Raw genomic sequence first — 17603 nt, forward strand, 5'->3', positions numbered from 1 at the left:
AACAGACCTGGGGAGAGAAACACAATTGGCTGCATGGATACAATAGAAGGGATGGGAGTGAGGGGACATGTGTCTGGGAATGCTCCCAGGAAAAGCATCGTCTATCTGGAAAGCAAGGTACTATTGCTGAGAGGTGTGTGCGGGGCAAGGCTGACAGCACTCCCATATGCCAGCTCCTGCTGCTGCAGGTACTGGGAATACCCAAGTGTGCTCCAAGCAGCCTCTGCTCTCGCTTCCTCTCACCTGGGCAAAGATTATACGCCTGAGGGTGGCACACATGCAGAGGTGGGCTTAAAACCAACACTAAGCCCGAGGGGCACTGCAACTAAGGAAGATAAATGCAAATCTTTCCATGCCTGTGAATCAAATCCCCAAGATCAACTGGGTAAATCCTACATTTGTGGAATACCTGAATAGACAATGAGAATTTCAACATCTGAGACCAGTCTGGCCTTCACAGCACTGGACTTTGTGGGCAAATACACATGGGAGTCAGGCCAGGTCAGAGTCTGAGCTGACCCCACAGTGTCCACAGTGGGTCTAGAGACCTCCCTAGAGGTATTGGAAGGCCTCCTGGGGAAGTGGCCCCAGGAAAATAGATATATATATATTTTTTAACATCTTTATTGGAGTATAATTGCTTTACAGTGGTGTGTTAGTTTCTGCTGTATAACAAAGTGAATCAGCTATACATATACATATATCCCCATACCTCCTCCCTCTTGTGTCTCCCTCCCACCCTCCCTATCCCACCCCTCTAGGTGGTCACAAAGGACTGAGCTGATCTCCCTGTGCTATGTGGCTGCTTCCCACTAGCTATCTATTTTACATTTGGTAGTGTATATATGTCAATATTCTTATTACTATTATTCTTTGTTGTTTTTTTCATTTTTTTCAGTTGTTGCTTTTTTTAATTTTTATTTCTACTTTTATTAAAAAAATTTTTTTACCTTATGTTATTTTGTTAATATAATAGAGTTTTTATTTTTACATTTTTCCTTTACATTTTTGTTGCTTAGTGGCTTTTGTCTTGTTTTTGTTCTTCATTTTATATATATATATAAAATGTTTTTTTCCCTTTTTTTTTCCCAAATGTTTTTAGGTGTGTATTCTGTGCTTTATTTGTTTTTGTTGTTGTTGATGTTGTTTGCTTGCTCCTGTTTTCTGTTTTATTTTTCATTCTTTGTTTTCATTAGTATAATCCTTATCAACGGTTTTCATATTAGAATTCTTTTGTTTGGCTGTCTGTTCCCTCTTTTTTTAATTCTTTTCTCTCTCTCTCTGTGTGTGTGTGTGTGTGTGTGTGTGTGTGTGTGTGTGTATAAGTGTGTGTTGTGTTGCTGTTGCTGCTGTTTGTTTTCTTCTGTTCTTGCTACTGACCCAAGGTTTTGTTTGTCTGTTGTTCTTTTTCCTTTTTTGCTTTTCATTTTTTGTTTTGATATATTTTTTTCTTTCTTCTTTTCTTTTCTCTGTATTTTATCAGGCCACACTGTGTGGCTTGTGGGCTCTTGGTTCCCTGACCAGGGACAAGTCCTGGGTCTCCAGGGTGGGAATATAAAGTCCAGGATGCTGGAACACCAGACCCAGGGAATATTAATCAGTGTGTGTGTTCCTGAAGATATCCATATCAACACCAAGACCTGGCCCCAACAACTGCCTGCAGGTTACAGTGCTAAACACCTCAAACCAAACAACCAGCAAGACAGGAACACAGCCTCACACATCTGTAGATAGGCTACCTAAAGTCATACTAAGCTCACAGACACCCCAAAACACACCACCTGACACAGCCCTGCCCATCAGAGGGAAAAGACTCAACTCCACCCAAAAGGGTGCAGGCACCAGGCCCTCCCACCAGGAAGCCTACACAAGCCCCTGGACCCACCTCACTCAGTAAGGAGTAGTCAATAGAAATAAGAGGACTACGACCCTGCATCCTGCAGAAAGAAGACCCTGAACACAGTAGGTTAGACAAAATGAAATGACAGAGGAATATGCTGCAGACAAAGGAGCAAGGTAAAATCCCATGAGACCAAATAAATGAAGAGGAAATAGCAAGCTATCTGAAAAAGAATTCAGAATAATGATATAAATATGATCCAAGATCTAAGAAATAGAATGGAGAAAATAAAAGAAACGTTTAACAAGGACCTAGAAGAACTAAAGAACAAACAATCAGTGATGAACAACACTATAAATGAAATGAGAAGTACACAAGAAGGAATCAACAGCAGAATAACTGAGTCAGAAGAATGAATAAGTGAGCTGGAAGATAGAATGGTGGAAATAACTGCCAAGGAACAGAATAAAGAAAAAAGAATGAAAAGAATTGAGGACAGATTCAGACACCTCTGGGACAACATCAAACTCACTACATTTGAATTATAGGGGTCCCAGAATAAGAAGAGAAATGGAAAGGGCCTGAGAAAATATTTGAAGAGATTATAGTTGAAAACTTCCCTAACATGGGAAAATAAATAGTCAATCAAGTCCAGAAAGTGCAGAGAGTCCCAGGCAGGATAAACACAAGGAGAAACATGCCAAGACACATATTAATCAAACTAACAAAAATTAAATATAAAGAAAAAATATTAAAAGCAGCAAGGGAAAAGCAACAAATAACCTACAAGGGAATCCCCATATGGTTATCAGCTGATTTTTTAGCAAAAACTTTGGAGGCCGGAAGGGAATGGCAGGACATATTTAAAGTGATGAAAGGGAAAAACCTACAACCAAGATTACTCTACCCAGTGAGGATCTCATTCAGGATCGACAGAGAAATCAAGAGCTTTACAGACAAGCAAAAGCTAAGAGAATTCAGCACCACTAAACCAGTATTACAACAAATGCTAAAGGAACTTCTGTGAGCAGGAAACACAAGAAAAGAAAAAGACCTACAAGAACAAACCCAAAGCAATTAAGAAAACGGTAATAGGAACATACATATCTATAATCACCTTAAATATAAATGGATCAAATGCTCAAACCAAAAGACACAGACTAGCTGAATGGATACAAAAACAAGACCCATATATATGCTGTCTGCAAGAGACCCACTTCAGACCTAAGGACACATACAGACTGAAAGTGATGGGATGGAAAAAGATATTCCATGCTAATGGGAATCAAAAGAAAGCTGGAGTAGCAGACAAGATAGACTTCAAAATAAAGACTATTACAAGAGACAAGGAGGAAACTACATAAAGATCAAAGGATCAATCCAAGAAAAAAATATAACAATCGTAAATATCTATGCACCCAACATAGGAGCACCTCAATACATAAGACAAATACAACCATAAAAGGAGAAATTGACAGTAACACAAAAATAGTGGGGGACTTTAACACCCACTTACACCAGTGGACAGATAATCCAAACAGAAAATAAATAAGGAAACACAAGCTTTAAATGACACAACAGACCAAATAGACTTAATCAATATTTACAGAACATTCCACCCAAAAGTGGCAGAATACATTTTCTTCTCAAGTGCTCATGGAATATTCCCCATGATAGATCACATCATGGGTCACAAATCAAGCCTCAGTAAATATAAGAAAATTGAAATTGTATAAAGCATCTTTTCTGACCACAACATTATGAGATTAGAAATCAATTACAGGGGAATTTGTGAAGTCCTTTGTTGCATGAATCTTCTAATTTAACTAAATTTCCCATTAAGGCTTTTTTTTTCTACTTAAGATTTTCCCTACCTCAGAGGTCCTATGTTTATGTACTATGTAATTAATCTATGTTTCTCTATTACTTACATTTTAACCACACTCATTTTATTTACCTGCATGTATATGCTATTTTTGCATATATACTCTCCTCTATAAATTTAGAATCAATTTGCAGCTTTCATTAAAAATCCTATTGAAGTCTTGATTGCTGTTGCATTGAATTTGTAAATTAATTCAGGGAGAACTGAGTTTTTGCATATTCTGTTTTCTATCTATGAACATGCATAGAAATAGTAGATATTTATTCAGATGACCCCTTATATACATTATTCCTCTAAAACATTTCTCTTCACAAAATCTGGTGTATTTCAAATTAACCTCCAGGTAAGTTATAATATTTGCTTCCATTATGTATAGAATTTTCTTTTTATGGTATGTTTTCAAACTAGTCATTTCTGATCTGTGGTGGAGGCCATTCATTTTTCAAGGGTTCCCTTTTACTTACCCCCTGATTAGACTCATTATTTTAAATAATTTGCTAGTTGACTTTCTCAAGCCAATGCTAACATCATTTACTTTTTTTTTTTTGCGATATGCGGGCCTCTCACAGTTGTGGCCTCTCTCATTGCGGAGCACAGGCTCCGGACACACAGGCTCAGCGGCCATGGCTCACGGGCCCAGCCGCTCTGTGGCATGTGGAATCCTCCTGGACTGGGACATGAACCCGTGTCCCCTGCAGTGGCAGGCAGACTCTCAACCACTGTGCCACCAGGGAAGCTCACATCATTCACTTTTAATAATAGTTTTCTCTTTTACCTTCAAAGTTTTATATATCTTCTTTCTCCTTGAAATATCATATTTTGTTTCCTAGTATTTTAAGGAGAATGTGAATTTAGCAGTGGTTTTAAGCATCTTTGTTTTGTTGATTTAATATTATTTTTATTTACTTTACAAATTTGTTTTTGGCTTTATCAATGTATAGAAATTCTAGGCATGAGAAATTCACAGTTTGTATCATGGATATTCAAGTAACATCAAAATAAAGATAATTCAAGTTAATAAATAGGTACCATAATAATTATTTTTTTCATGTAAAATTCACTATGTAGAATTGAGAGACACTCATAGATAGAATAACATATAGTTAAAAAAATCAAGGAATCTGGGGTTAGTTAAACCTGGGTTTGGGTCACATCTTTGTCAAATTTGTTGTTTGTTCTTATGAATAAAAATAATTCAGTGGGAGGAGTCACATAAATTTTCAACAGGGAAGAGAAGGATGCAATAAAGATAACATACATTAGGATGTGTTATGAATGTTATATCCTGTGAACAAAGAAGAAACTGGGTAGGGAGCAGTTACAAGGCAACTGTGCTGATTCAAGAAAGAGGGGTGGAGATGGAAACCTGGTCTGAGGAAATAAAAAGGAAACTCAGTTAAGACACTGGGGGCTTATATTTACATGTTTTCTGACCTGATGAAATGTGTAAGTGATGGAGAATGTAAGGGAACAGGGCTCCATTGCTTGTTTGAAAGCGTTTAGTCAAATTTTACTACTCTGTTTTCAATTAATACCATTTGGAAGTCCTCTGCTTTGCTATTACGAGAACACCTTTCTCTTTAACCTTCTCACCACCATAACAAAGGGAGATTCAGATAGATGGGAAGAGGAAATCACAATGAAAAACAACACAAATGCCCATTTTATTCATATCAAGACATATATAAAACAAAATATTTCAAATTGTCAGTGTCAGGAATTAATATTGTGACCGAATAATAGACAATATTGATTGGAAATAGGATACATTTCAACTTTTCACCTCACTCTGTGTTGCAAAGCACAATTTAGTAGAAAGAAATACATCTTAATGTTTAACTATAAATATTCATGTAGTTTGAAATATTTCTGAACTACTCAGTATAATTGCATATAGAGAGTTAGACTGATTTGTGAAGTAAGAAATAAGAATAAGTCCTAATGATGATGTGGAGAAAAGGAAATCCTTCTACATGACGAGAATATAAATAGGTGCAGTCAGTATGGAAAACAGTATAGAGGTTCCTCAGAAAATTAAAAATAGAATTACCAAAAGATCCAGAAATTCCACTTCTGGGTATATAACAAGAAGGAAATGAAATCACTATTTCAAAAAGATATCTGTACCCCCAAGTTCATTGTAGCATTATTCACAATAGCCAAAACATGGAAACAACTTGTGTCCATGGATGGATGAATGAATAAGGAAAATGTGATATATACATATATATATAATGGACTATTATTTAACCATGAAAAAGAAGGGAATCCTGTCATTTGTAACAATGTGGATGGAAATTAAGGATGTTATGCTAAGTGAATTAAGTCAGACAGAGAAAGATACTGCATGATCTCACTTATACGTGGAATTTAAAATAATCAGCTCATAGAAACAGAGAAAAGATTAGTGGTTGCCAGACCTGGAGGTTGGGTAGGGGAAAGGGGTGAAGGTGGTCAAAAGGTACAAACTTCCAATTATAAGATAAATGAGTTCAAGTTTAAAATTTTTTAAACTATAAAAATAAAAGAAATAAGAAGACACAAAATTTTTTATACTTTATTATTGAAATAACCAATTATAATAAATGTGAAATATTAGATACATAAAATTCATCTTGTAAATACTAAAGAATTTAGAATTTAAAAAAATCACAGAACAAAAAGTTTTTATATGATTTTAAAGGGCATATTTTATTTTTTAAATTCCAAAAATTATCTGAACTTTTCTAAACTACAAACAGATTTGTTCTTAAAAAGCTCTTGTAATAAAGATGGTTATTATAGAAATCAGGATTGTTATACATATTTTACTTTGGATATTTAAACTCTTTTCTGTGGGTTTTCTTTGATCAGGGATAAGAAACATTCACTTCTTATTGCTGTTTGCAAAGCTTTTTAAAATGTCCTGGTATATTGTTGGCAAGGGACTATTAGAATGCTGATAATGATAGAAGAGTAATTTTGATTTTGATACTCTATTACTTAAGATTTTGTTGCATTTCCTGAACATGCAGAATATAAAGTACTAAAGTACAATAATTACAAGCATTTCCTTAAAGGCATTTTATATGTCAATGTTTCAAACACACAAGGGAATTAGAATATGATGTACAATGTTAGTTCTTTTGATTATCTTGAGTGCTAAATTTTAAAGCAACTTTTATGAAACCCACTGGAAGATTTTTTTTTTCTGGTACAAATTTATTTTTATTTTGAATTAGCAATGAATGCTCATGCTCTTGATATGAACTTTGAACATAATACTTGAATGCCATAGCTTAAATATTGTGTGAATTAATAAGAATTACAGTCTGATGTATGAATTTATGTTTAAAATGAATTAATAACTCTTTGAAACAGATAATTATCTTTTCAACAAAATGCGATACTATTTAAAAAATCATTCTGGATTGCTCTTAACATCTATTATGAGGTGAACTGTGTCCCTCCAAATTTATATGCTGAAGTCTTAATCCCCAGTACCTCCGAATGTAACTGTATTTGGAGATAAGGTCTTTAAAGAGGTAACTAAGTTAAACTGAGGTCATATGGGTGAGCTCTAATCCAAATGACTGATGTCCTTATAAGAAGAGTAGGTTAGAGCATGCTCACAGTGGGAAGAAGGCCATCTACAAGCTAAGAAGAAAGGCTTAAAGGAAACCCAACCCTGCTGATACATTGATCTTGGACTTCTAGCCTCTAGAATTGTAAGGAAATTAATTTCTCTTGTTTAAGCTTCCCAGTCTGTGGCCCTAAAGAACTAGTATATCATTGTGCCAAATTATTTGTGACATGGCCAATGTAATTATAATAAATTATTCATTTTGCTGCTCTATATTTACAAATCATACCATATTAAGCATTTGGTATCACAGTTTACCTCCTGTCTCAGAAAAACTGAATATTATTTTCTCTGTACATACACAAAGTGACTTAGACTCCAGGATAAAATGTGTGTGGTTAGCGATGGCTTCTCAAAAATTTGTCTGCCTGGGAAGGGATAGAAAAAAGCTGCAATGTCGCAGCAACAAAGAACACAAAGATCACCAGTATCCTTAGCTCAGAATTTGGAAAGCATTTCCAGCAATCAAAGGGCCAGTGAAGGAGGAAGAAAAGCACAATCAACTGAGGTGCTGGCATCTCATAGAGTAAACTTCTGGCCCAGGAAATAGGCAGGAATCAGTCCTCACTGTCTCTAGCCCTCTGCCTTGAACATTCATAGAATCAGGGAGCCATAGCCTTCCTGGCTTTGGGATGCCCAGTCCCAAGTCCGGTCTTCCCCATCATGGTTCAGCTTCCCTCATCCATGGGAAATCCAAGTCCAGGGCTAGAGGAGGAAACAGAGAAAGAGAAATGGACCCATCCACTGAAGCACCTGGGGTATTTTAGAGCTTGTGGGCACCTGGGAGAGAATAGTGAAGGGCTGTTCTCTAGGGTCTTAGCCTAGATCCCTAGAAAGTGAGTCATTACTCTTAACAGAGGGAATGGCAGTTGGAGGGTTCAGTGTGAGGTGGGGGGTGAGAAAGGGGGAAGCCAGGGTGGAGACTGCAGTGCTGCCCTTCCAGGATGAACAAGGTGTGTGTGTGTGTGTGTGTGTGTGTGTGTGTGTGGTGGGAGCATTTTCCCACTGGCCTCAGCCTCAATCCCCTATCCATATCAACAGAGGATCCAGGCAGGAGTTGGGTACTTATAGGAGTATATTTCTTTATCAATCAGTAACAAGGAGCCTAGAGGAGAGGACAGGTGGGATGGAAACCAGTGGGCTAAGGTCAGGGAGAGTCATCTGGCATTGCTGCTGGCTAAGGGGAGAGAGAAGACTGGTAACAAACAAAGCAATATTTTACAAGAAAAGAAGGAAAATCTTCATCATAAGAATTTTATGTACCCATTAAGTGAACGTTCACATAGGATCTTGAAGGAATGTAAATATATGCTTAAAACACCAGAAAAAAGCTGAATATTTAGTGTTTACAGGTAAGGAAGTACACATATAAATTGTGGGTAGCCTCAGCTTTTAAATATAGGTGTTTGTTTGTTTTTTCTTCTGTAAACGTTTTTGTATCTTTCACATTCTCTTCAAAGAACAATTATTTTTAAAACTATACAGTTATTTAAAATAGGGGAGGATTAAGTGGTGTTTAAGGGATTTAAAATACGATCTACATCTAATCTTAGAGAACAGATTTGGTGTCTTCTTTTCTGATAATAATCTTTTACAGCTGCAGGTACTTCATGCTGTGTGACTGGCTTTGTCTTTGTCTTTAGTGAAAATTTATTCTTCCTTTTATTCAGCTCTTCTACATAATAGCACCTAATACTGGAGAAACTTCTGTAGTTGACAAGACATTTATGCATAAATTCTCATTTAATCTTCACAGCTGTCCTGAGAAATAGGTAAAGTAGGAATTACTCTCACTGATTTAGAGATGAAAAGCCAAACCAAGAGAGATCATTTAAAAGGTTCCAGGATACAAAACTACCACTCGGAAGGACCCAGACCACTCAGGTCTTGATGTCAAGGATGATATTCTTCTCAACACGCTATAAGCTGTCGTGAAATTTACACCATTCCAGTGCAACATTCCTTTGGAGACAAAAAATATTCCCGTGGAACAGAGAGAAGAGAGTCTCACGGTCTAAGAAGAGTGCTTAATTCCTAGTTCTCCACTCAACAAATGTAAAGAATCAGTGCTTACAGTATGAAGCCATCCTGGAACCTGGGAGGGGGTTCTGGGGACACCCCTAAGATGATCCTGCGCTCTATGCATTTGAAGCCCTTGTCCATGACCACGACTCATCCACTGGGAGAAGCTTTATGCACAGCTCCACACCTATGCAAACCCTCTACCATCTGGGCATTGATTTAAGTGGACCAGCACGTGTGATATATCACACACTTGATGGTCACTTCAACAGCAGTTCATCCAACCCTGATCCCCTTCAACCATGACACATGAGTAAATCTAGCCCACTTAGTCTTGGGGTGGCAGGACAATGCAGGGGAGGCCATAAAGAAGCTGGAATGAGACACACTGGGTTTCTCTGCCTATAAAATAACTGACTTTGGGAAAGTCACTTATCTTAATGTATGTAATTTTCCCATGATATTCTGAGCCTTTGTAATTTAGAAATATGAAAAAATGATATTTAAACCTTTTCCAAAATTTCTGCTTTAAGATGTTATATGACTAGCAAGCCTCATTAAAATACAAATGAGAACCAAGACAAGGTTTTTAAAAAAGTAATCCCTGAATTAGTATTACTTATCACACAATAGAACTAGACTGAGAAAAATTGACTCATCCTATAGGAATTTTATTAAATGTAAACAAACAAAGAAACAACATAGTATACTTGGTACACACTAAGTACAAAATAAGCATATATCCTCTTTGAATCCTGGCCTACTTCATTCCTCTTGGTGAAAATTATGAGCTAACATGATTAACAACCTTATTCACTGATTCTCATTTACATATTTCTGTGTGCTTCATGCCCACCACCCCTTTCCTTACGAATGGCTTCTGCCTAATGCTGTTTGCTTCTTCCACTGTGTCCTAAGAAATCCACATACAAATTAAGACACACTTGTTTGCTGAAGCTTTTTGTTTGTTACACAATGCTCCCAGCTCATCATCATCATCCTCATATATATATGTCTTCTCTTACTTTTTCTGCAACTCTTACCAAATGAGCCTCAACCAAAAAGAAACAGTAGAGATAATTGTACCAATAATGCATGTCACTGCTGCCAAGGAGCTTCGAATTCCATAGAGGAATACGGATTGTATGTATAAGTGTGCGTGTGTACTCACATGTTTTTATAAACAAAATGTAATTTTTATGATAGTATTTGTACAGAGTTGGGTGGAGATATGTAGGTAATTGGTAAATTTTAATAGTTTAGGGCAGGATGGTTGGCAGAAAAGTTGATTTACAGTTGTAGACATTTAAGCTGAAAATTAAAACATGAGCACGAGTTCACTGGGCTGCTAAAAAATGAAGAACATTCCAAGCATTCAGTGGAGTAGGCAGTAGAATTCTAAAGGAATCAGTCACTGGACGTACCTTGTGATCACTGGGATTCAGAGGACAGAACGGTGCAGTAAGCTGCCTGTTGGAACGTTTAGGTGTAGGAAAAGCATTGAGGAGGAACATAGGCTATTGCAAGTAAATTTAGATTTCATCCTGTGGTCAGTGAAAGATTTTTAAATCAGAGGAAAGCATATGCTTTATATTAGGAGAAAAGAGAATCTATTTTTTTGCAGGGTAGAGGAATGATTTTAGGAGGGAGAAGAGGGAATGACTAGGGACAATAATCCAAGTGAGAAAAAGTGTGAACTTCAGCCAAAACCACATTGTGGAGATGCAGAGGAGTGAGATATAAGTCACAGAGACACACTGACCATAAGAGTCTACAGTAACTAGAGACTGACTTAGGACAGAGGAGGTGAAACAGCAAGAGGCTTAAGGTGTCTCAAGTAACACTGTTTTTGCTTGGGTGTTTGGATGTATTAGCAGATTAAGGTAGGAGACAGAACAGCCAAAATGAAGGGAAAGATAAGGAATTTAGTTATAAACAAAGACTGAGATATTTTTAGGTAACTAATGAAGTTGAACCATATGAAATTAAAAATATTTGACCATTTTTGATTTTATAAAGAGCAATTTCACATGGACCACCTAATAAATACTTACATTTCTTTTCTGAAGGAACCTCCAAGCTCAATGCTACCCTCGGCTTTGTCTTCCTCTGAGCTTTATTGAAAGGAGACATAATATCAAATATAAACAAGATACAACTCATTAGAGAAGTATTTATATAACTGTGTTAATAAATTTGAAAACGTTCATGAAATTATGCACTTAAAAATTGGCTCAAAATATTTCAGAATGAAAAACACCTAAACAGATACAAACTACTGAAAGTGACTCAAGAATAAACAGAAAATCTGAATAGATCTATAACAAGCAAAGAGACTGAATCATTAACTTACAAACTCCCCACAAAGAAAAGCCCAGACTCAGATGGCTTCATGGGTCAATTCTACCAAATATTTAAAGGAATAATACCAATTCTTCACAATTATCTCCTCCAAAATAGTAGAGCAGGTAACATTTCCCAACTCATTCTATGAGGTTACCTTTACTCAAAACAAGACAAAGTCATTACAGGAAAACAAACAAACAAACAAGAAACAAAGCTATAGACCAGTATCTTTTAAAAATACAGACAAAATAATTCTAACAATTCTTACAATACTAGTAAATCAAATCTACCAATGTATAAAGGATTATATGTCATAATCAAGTGGAGTTTATCCAGGAATACAATGTTGGTTTAATATCCAAATATCTATTCATGTAATACATAATTTCAATAGAATACAGGGTGTATTAAGCATGTCTTTTTATTCTTCTGTTTTCAGATGCTTTTATTGGGAGCCTGGCTGACCCTGAAGGGACTGCCCCTCCCAGAATGAAACAGTTTCTAGAGACAGCAAACAGCTTGCCCCAAAGTGTACCCTCCATGTGCAAACCAACCAATCCAGAGCCTACACCCTAACCACCTTCTCTATCTGGCTCTCACACTCAGGGTTATTACCCCCTGCCCTAATCACCCCAGGGCTAGGTACAAGACAACCAGAGTCAATCCCTATTCCCTAGAACCTGTTGAAATTATCCAAATTATCCCATCCTAAACCTGCTTTCCCTGCCTCACCCATTCCTTTCTGCAGAAACCACAGTAAAGTTTCTTGCACACATTTTCTCATCACTCTCTTTGTCTGACTGACCCTGGTGTTTCTGTGTATGGCCCTGCAGAGTGCCATGTCTCCTGTTTCTATGGAATTATGAGTAAATGTATTATAACAGTCATTTTCATGTCTGCCTGTCTTACCACACCTGAGTACAACAAATCCTGGGTTCCCTTACAACATAGGGCAAAACCACATGATTATCTCAATAGACAAGAAAAAGCATTTGACAAAATCCCTCTTTCATGATGAAAAAACTCAACAAACTAGGTATAGAAGGGAACTTCCTCAACGTGATATATAGCATCTGCAAAAACCCAAAGTTAACATCATCTTGTCCCTAAGATCAGGAACAAGATAAGAATGTCATTCTTGCCACTTATGCTCAAAATTGTACTGGAGGTTCTAGACAGGATAATTATGTATTCAAGGAAAAGAAGGGACTTCCCTGGCAGTCCAGTGGTTAGGACTTGGTGCTCTCACTGCCAGGGGCCCAAGTTCAATCCCTGGTTGGGGAACTGAGATCCCCCCACAAGCTGAGTGGCAAAAAGAAAAGTAAAATGTATCCAGATTGGAAAAGAAGAGTAAAACTATGTCTTTCAAAGATGATATGGTCTTGTATATAGAAAATTCTAAGGAATTAATTAAAAATGATTAGAATAAGTAAGTGAGTATAGCAAGGTTGCAAGATACAAGATCAATACACAAAAATAAATTTTGTTCCTAATACCCTAGTGTAGTAGTGTTCTATTGCTGCTGTAACAAATTACTAAAACCCTTGTGGCTTAAAGCAAAATAAATTTATTATCTTTTAGTTCTGTAAGTCAGAAGTCTGACATGGATCTCAATGGGCTAAATTCCAGGTGTCAGCAGGGCTGCATTTCTCTCTGGAGGCCCTAGGGGAGAATTAATTTTCTTGTCCTTTAAAAATTCTATGTGCTGCCTATGTTCCCTAGCCCATGGCCCCTCCTCGCATCCTTCCAACCTCTGCTTCCATCATCACATCTCCTTTCCCTCTGCGAGCTTGGGGAATAGGAGTAATTACTGATGGCTATGGAGTTTTTTTGGGGGTGATGACAATTTTCTCAAATTGATTACGGTGATGATTGTGCAACTGTGTGAATGCACTAGAATCAGACAGTCTCTTCAATAAGTGGTGCTGGGAAAACTGGACAACTACATGTAAAAGAATGAAATTAGAACACTCCCTAACACCATACACAAAAATAAACTCAAAATGGATTAAAGACCTTAATGTAAGGCCAGACACCATCAAACTCTTAGAGGAAAACATAGGCAGAACACTTTGATATAAATTGCAGCAAGAAGCTTTTTGACCCACTTCCTAAAGTAATGAAAATAAAACCAAAAATAAACAAATGGGATCTAATTAAACTTAAAAGCTTTCACACAGAAAAGGAAACCATAAACAAAACAAAAAGACAACCCTCAGAATGGAAGAAAATATTTGCAGATGAAGAAACCAAGAAGGGATTAATCTCCAAAATATACAAACAGCTCATGCAGTTCAATATAAAAAAACAAATAACCCAATTAAAAAATGGGCAGAAGATCTAAATATATATTTCTCCAAAGACATACAGATGGACAAAAAGCACAGGAAAAGATGCTCAACATCACTAATTATTAGAGAAATGCACTGTTGAAGGGGATTGTGAATTGGTACAGCCACTAAGGAGAACAGTAGGGAGGTTCCTTAAAAAACTAAAAATAGAACTACCATATGACCCAGCAATCCCACTCCTGGGCACATACCTGGAGAAAACCATAATTCGAAAAGATACATGCACCCCAATATTCACTGCAGCATTATTTACAATAGCCAGGACATAGAGGCAACCTAAATGTCCATCAACAGACGAATGGATAAAGAAGATGTGGTACATATATACAATGGAATATTATTCAGCCATAAAAAAGAATAAATAATGCCATTTGCTGCAATATGGATGGACCTAGAGATTGTCATACTGAGTGAAGTAAGTCAGACACAGAAAGATAATATCATATGATATCGCTTATTTGTGGAATCTAAAAAATGGGGTACAAATGAACTTATTTACAAAACAGAAGTAGAGTCACAGATGTAGAAAACAAACTTATAGTTACCAGGAGATAAGTGGTGGGGGATAAATTGGGAGATTGAGACTGACGTATACACACTACTATATATAAAATAGATAACTAATAAGGACCTACTGTATAGCACAGGGAACTCTACTCAATAATCTGTAATGGTCTATATGGGAAAATAATCTTAAAAGAAAAAGAGTGGATATATATATAACTGAATCACTTTGCTGTACACCTGAAACTAACACAACATTGTAAATCAACTATACTCCAATAAATTTTTTTTTTAAAAATCAGTTGAATGGTAGACTTTAAATAAGTGGATTGGAGGGTATGTAAATTATATCTCAATAAAGCTGTTAAAAAGATACAGAAAAAGTAAGTCCAGTGTGACATGAGCAATATCTTCAGATAAAGAAATACAAACAGGGCTTCCCTGGTGGCGCAGTGGTTGACAGTCCGCCTGCTGATGCAGGGGACGCGGGTTCGTGCCCCGGTCTGGGAGGATCCCGCATGCTGTGGAGCGGCTGGGCTCGTGAGCCATGGCCGCTGAGCCTGCACGTCCGTAGCCTGTGCTACTTCTACCTGTCATGAATGTATGCAAATTAAAAAAAAAAAAACATGTTAAAAAAGAAATACAAACAGATGTCAATTTCTACAATACAGCATTTTCATTAAACTGCACATTTTTATTTATAATATTAGTATTTACTTATAACTATTTTAATTTCATAGGAAAAATATAAGAATGATGGTAAGAATATAGAGGAATATTTGAAAATAACTGGGAAAACATTACCAGCGAGAAATAGCCACAGTGCAAATTCTAGAGTGTAACATTTTATTCTCTATTTTCAAGATAATTTTTATAATGAAACCAAGATGAGATGAGTTTATGTAAATTGCATAGATTCATTTTGCTTGGAATGTAGTGTAAATATGTTTATTTTGATTATTTAAGCATAACTTTACCTCTAAATTAACAATTATTTGAATCATCTTATGTATTAGGGTGCTTAAACAGAATGTGGGAAAGATGGAAAAAAGAGCCAAGGTATCTAAAGCACTCATGAAAAAGAGACAGTTCAGCCTCATGAGGTGGCAATGAAATATTTTAACTGTTGTTTTAAAATTCAGCATTTAAACCTGTTGAGGTCCAGGCAGCACTCCAGCAATGGGAAGACCATGAACGTTATTCTTGTTCTTCAATGAGTTGTGAGCAACAGGATGAATGACTGTGACTTTCCAAATACCTGCGTATAAAGTTTGTCATCGAGACACTAAGGGAAATTAAGAACGTAGTCAATTTAGAGCATGCTAAAATGAATAGTTCTTTATGCAACAGATAGTGGCCTTGTGGAATTCATGGCCACAGTAAGATGGCTAAATAAATATTGAGTCTCAGTAATTTTATGAGTAATAGTAAAGGTTTATGTTAACCAGTACATTGATAAAAGTGCTCGCAAACAGATTGTAATACTTGAGCTGTCTTAACATCTGAATGGAAGCCAATGTGTTTACAAAAAGAGATTTGATTCTGAAAGACACCAGAATGTGGAGTGTGAGAGTAAGATGAATATTAATGGGAACAGTTCTTCACAGAGTTGATGGCACCAGCTCCCAGAACTCCACCGATGGGCAGCATCACTGGCACTTCCCACCTGGATCTCTGCAGCGGCCATGTTCCTGTCTGTGCCAGTCCACTATATCACCCAGAACTCTCCACTGGAGTATTTCTTTTTCCTGTTGGGATGGTCCATGCCTGAGGGAGGCAATCTACAAGTAGCACCTCCAACCGGTAACCATTGGGAGTTGGTGGAAAAATGACTCCAGCTCTTAGTTGCTGCAAAGGGGATAATGCTGAGGGATGTTGAACACTGTTGCCTGAGGTGTCCAGCAAAGTGGAGCCTCAGCTGCTTGGTCAGGAACATGCACCTCAGTGCATGTGTTATCCAGAACTTGAGAAATAGAGATCGGACAGAAATAAAGGGGTGTTTATTGGGGGTTTGTTAGGACTGCAGCCCAGGAGACACAGATTCAGGAGGCCCTTGAATTGCATTGCACAGGACTACAAAATAAGAGGAGGCTTATAAAGGCAAAACTGCAAGGCTACATAAATTGTCAAGGATTAGTCAGCAAGGTAGAAGGATACAAGACTAACATACAGAAGTCAGTTGCATTTCTTTACACTAACAATGAAATAGAAAAGAAATGTAAAAAAAAAAAAAAATTTAGAATCACACCAAAAAAATATTACTTAGGAAGAAACCTGACCAAGGAAGTGAAAGACTTATATGCTGAGAACTATAAAATATTAATAAAGGAAATCAAAGATGATTCAGAGAAATGGAAAGATATCCCATGCTCTTGGATTTGAATAATTAATATTGTTAAAATGGCCATACTACCTAAAGCAATCTACAGATTTAATGTGATCCCTATCAAATTACCCATGACATTTTTCAGAGAACTAGAACAAATAATACTAAAATGGATATGGAACCATAAAAGACCCAGAATTGCCAAAGCAATCCTAAGGAAAAAGAACAAACCAAGAGGCATAATCCTCCTAGACTTCAGACAATACTACAAAGCTACAGTAATCAAAACAGCCTGGACTGACATATATACACTACTATGTATAAAATAGACAACTAATGAGAACCGAAAGTATAGCACAGTGAACTCTACTCAGTGCTCTGTGGTGACCTAAATGGGAAGGAAATGCAAAAAAGAGGAGATATATGTATACATATAGCTGATTCCCTTTGCTGTACAGCAGAAACTAACACAACATTGTAAAGCAACAGTAATAAAAAAAAATTAGAAAAAAATAGCACAATGTGGTGGTAAGGAATGTGGGCTCTGAAGTCAGACCATTTCACCTCTCTCTGCCTCAGTTTCGTCATATGTAAAATGAGGATAATTAAAATTCTTACATCATAAGTATCTACTTACCTCATAGGATTGCTGTGGGGATTAAATGTCTTAATTATTGAACTTAGACACAGAGTATATGTTCAATAAA

At 36.7% G+C, this 17603-nt stretch overlaps 1 long non-coding RNA gene across 1 annotated transcript; it reads left to right on the plus strand.

The window, feature by feature from the left end:
- Positions 1-6300: 6300 nt before the first annotated feature.
- Positions 6301-16782, plus strand: LOC113629621 (uncharacterized). Its single transcript, XR_003436632.1, has 3 exons — positions 6301-6312; positions 8644-8647; positions 16708-16782. It is a non-coding gene; the product is annotated as an uncharacterized LOC113629621 (long non-coding RNA).
- Positions 16783-17603: the final 821 nt, after the last annotated feature.

The sequence above is a fragment of the Aethalodelphis obliquidens genome, unplaced genomic scaffold (genome assembly GCF_003676395.1).
Source record: "Aethalodelphis obliquidens isolate GAN/ISIS:26980383/991018 unplaced genomic scaffold, ASM367639v1 scaffold27, whole genome shotgun sequence".
Lineage (NCBI taxonomy): Eukaryota > Metazoa > Chordata > Mammalia > Artiodactyla > Delphinidae > Aethalodelphis > Aethalodelphis obliquidens.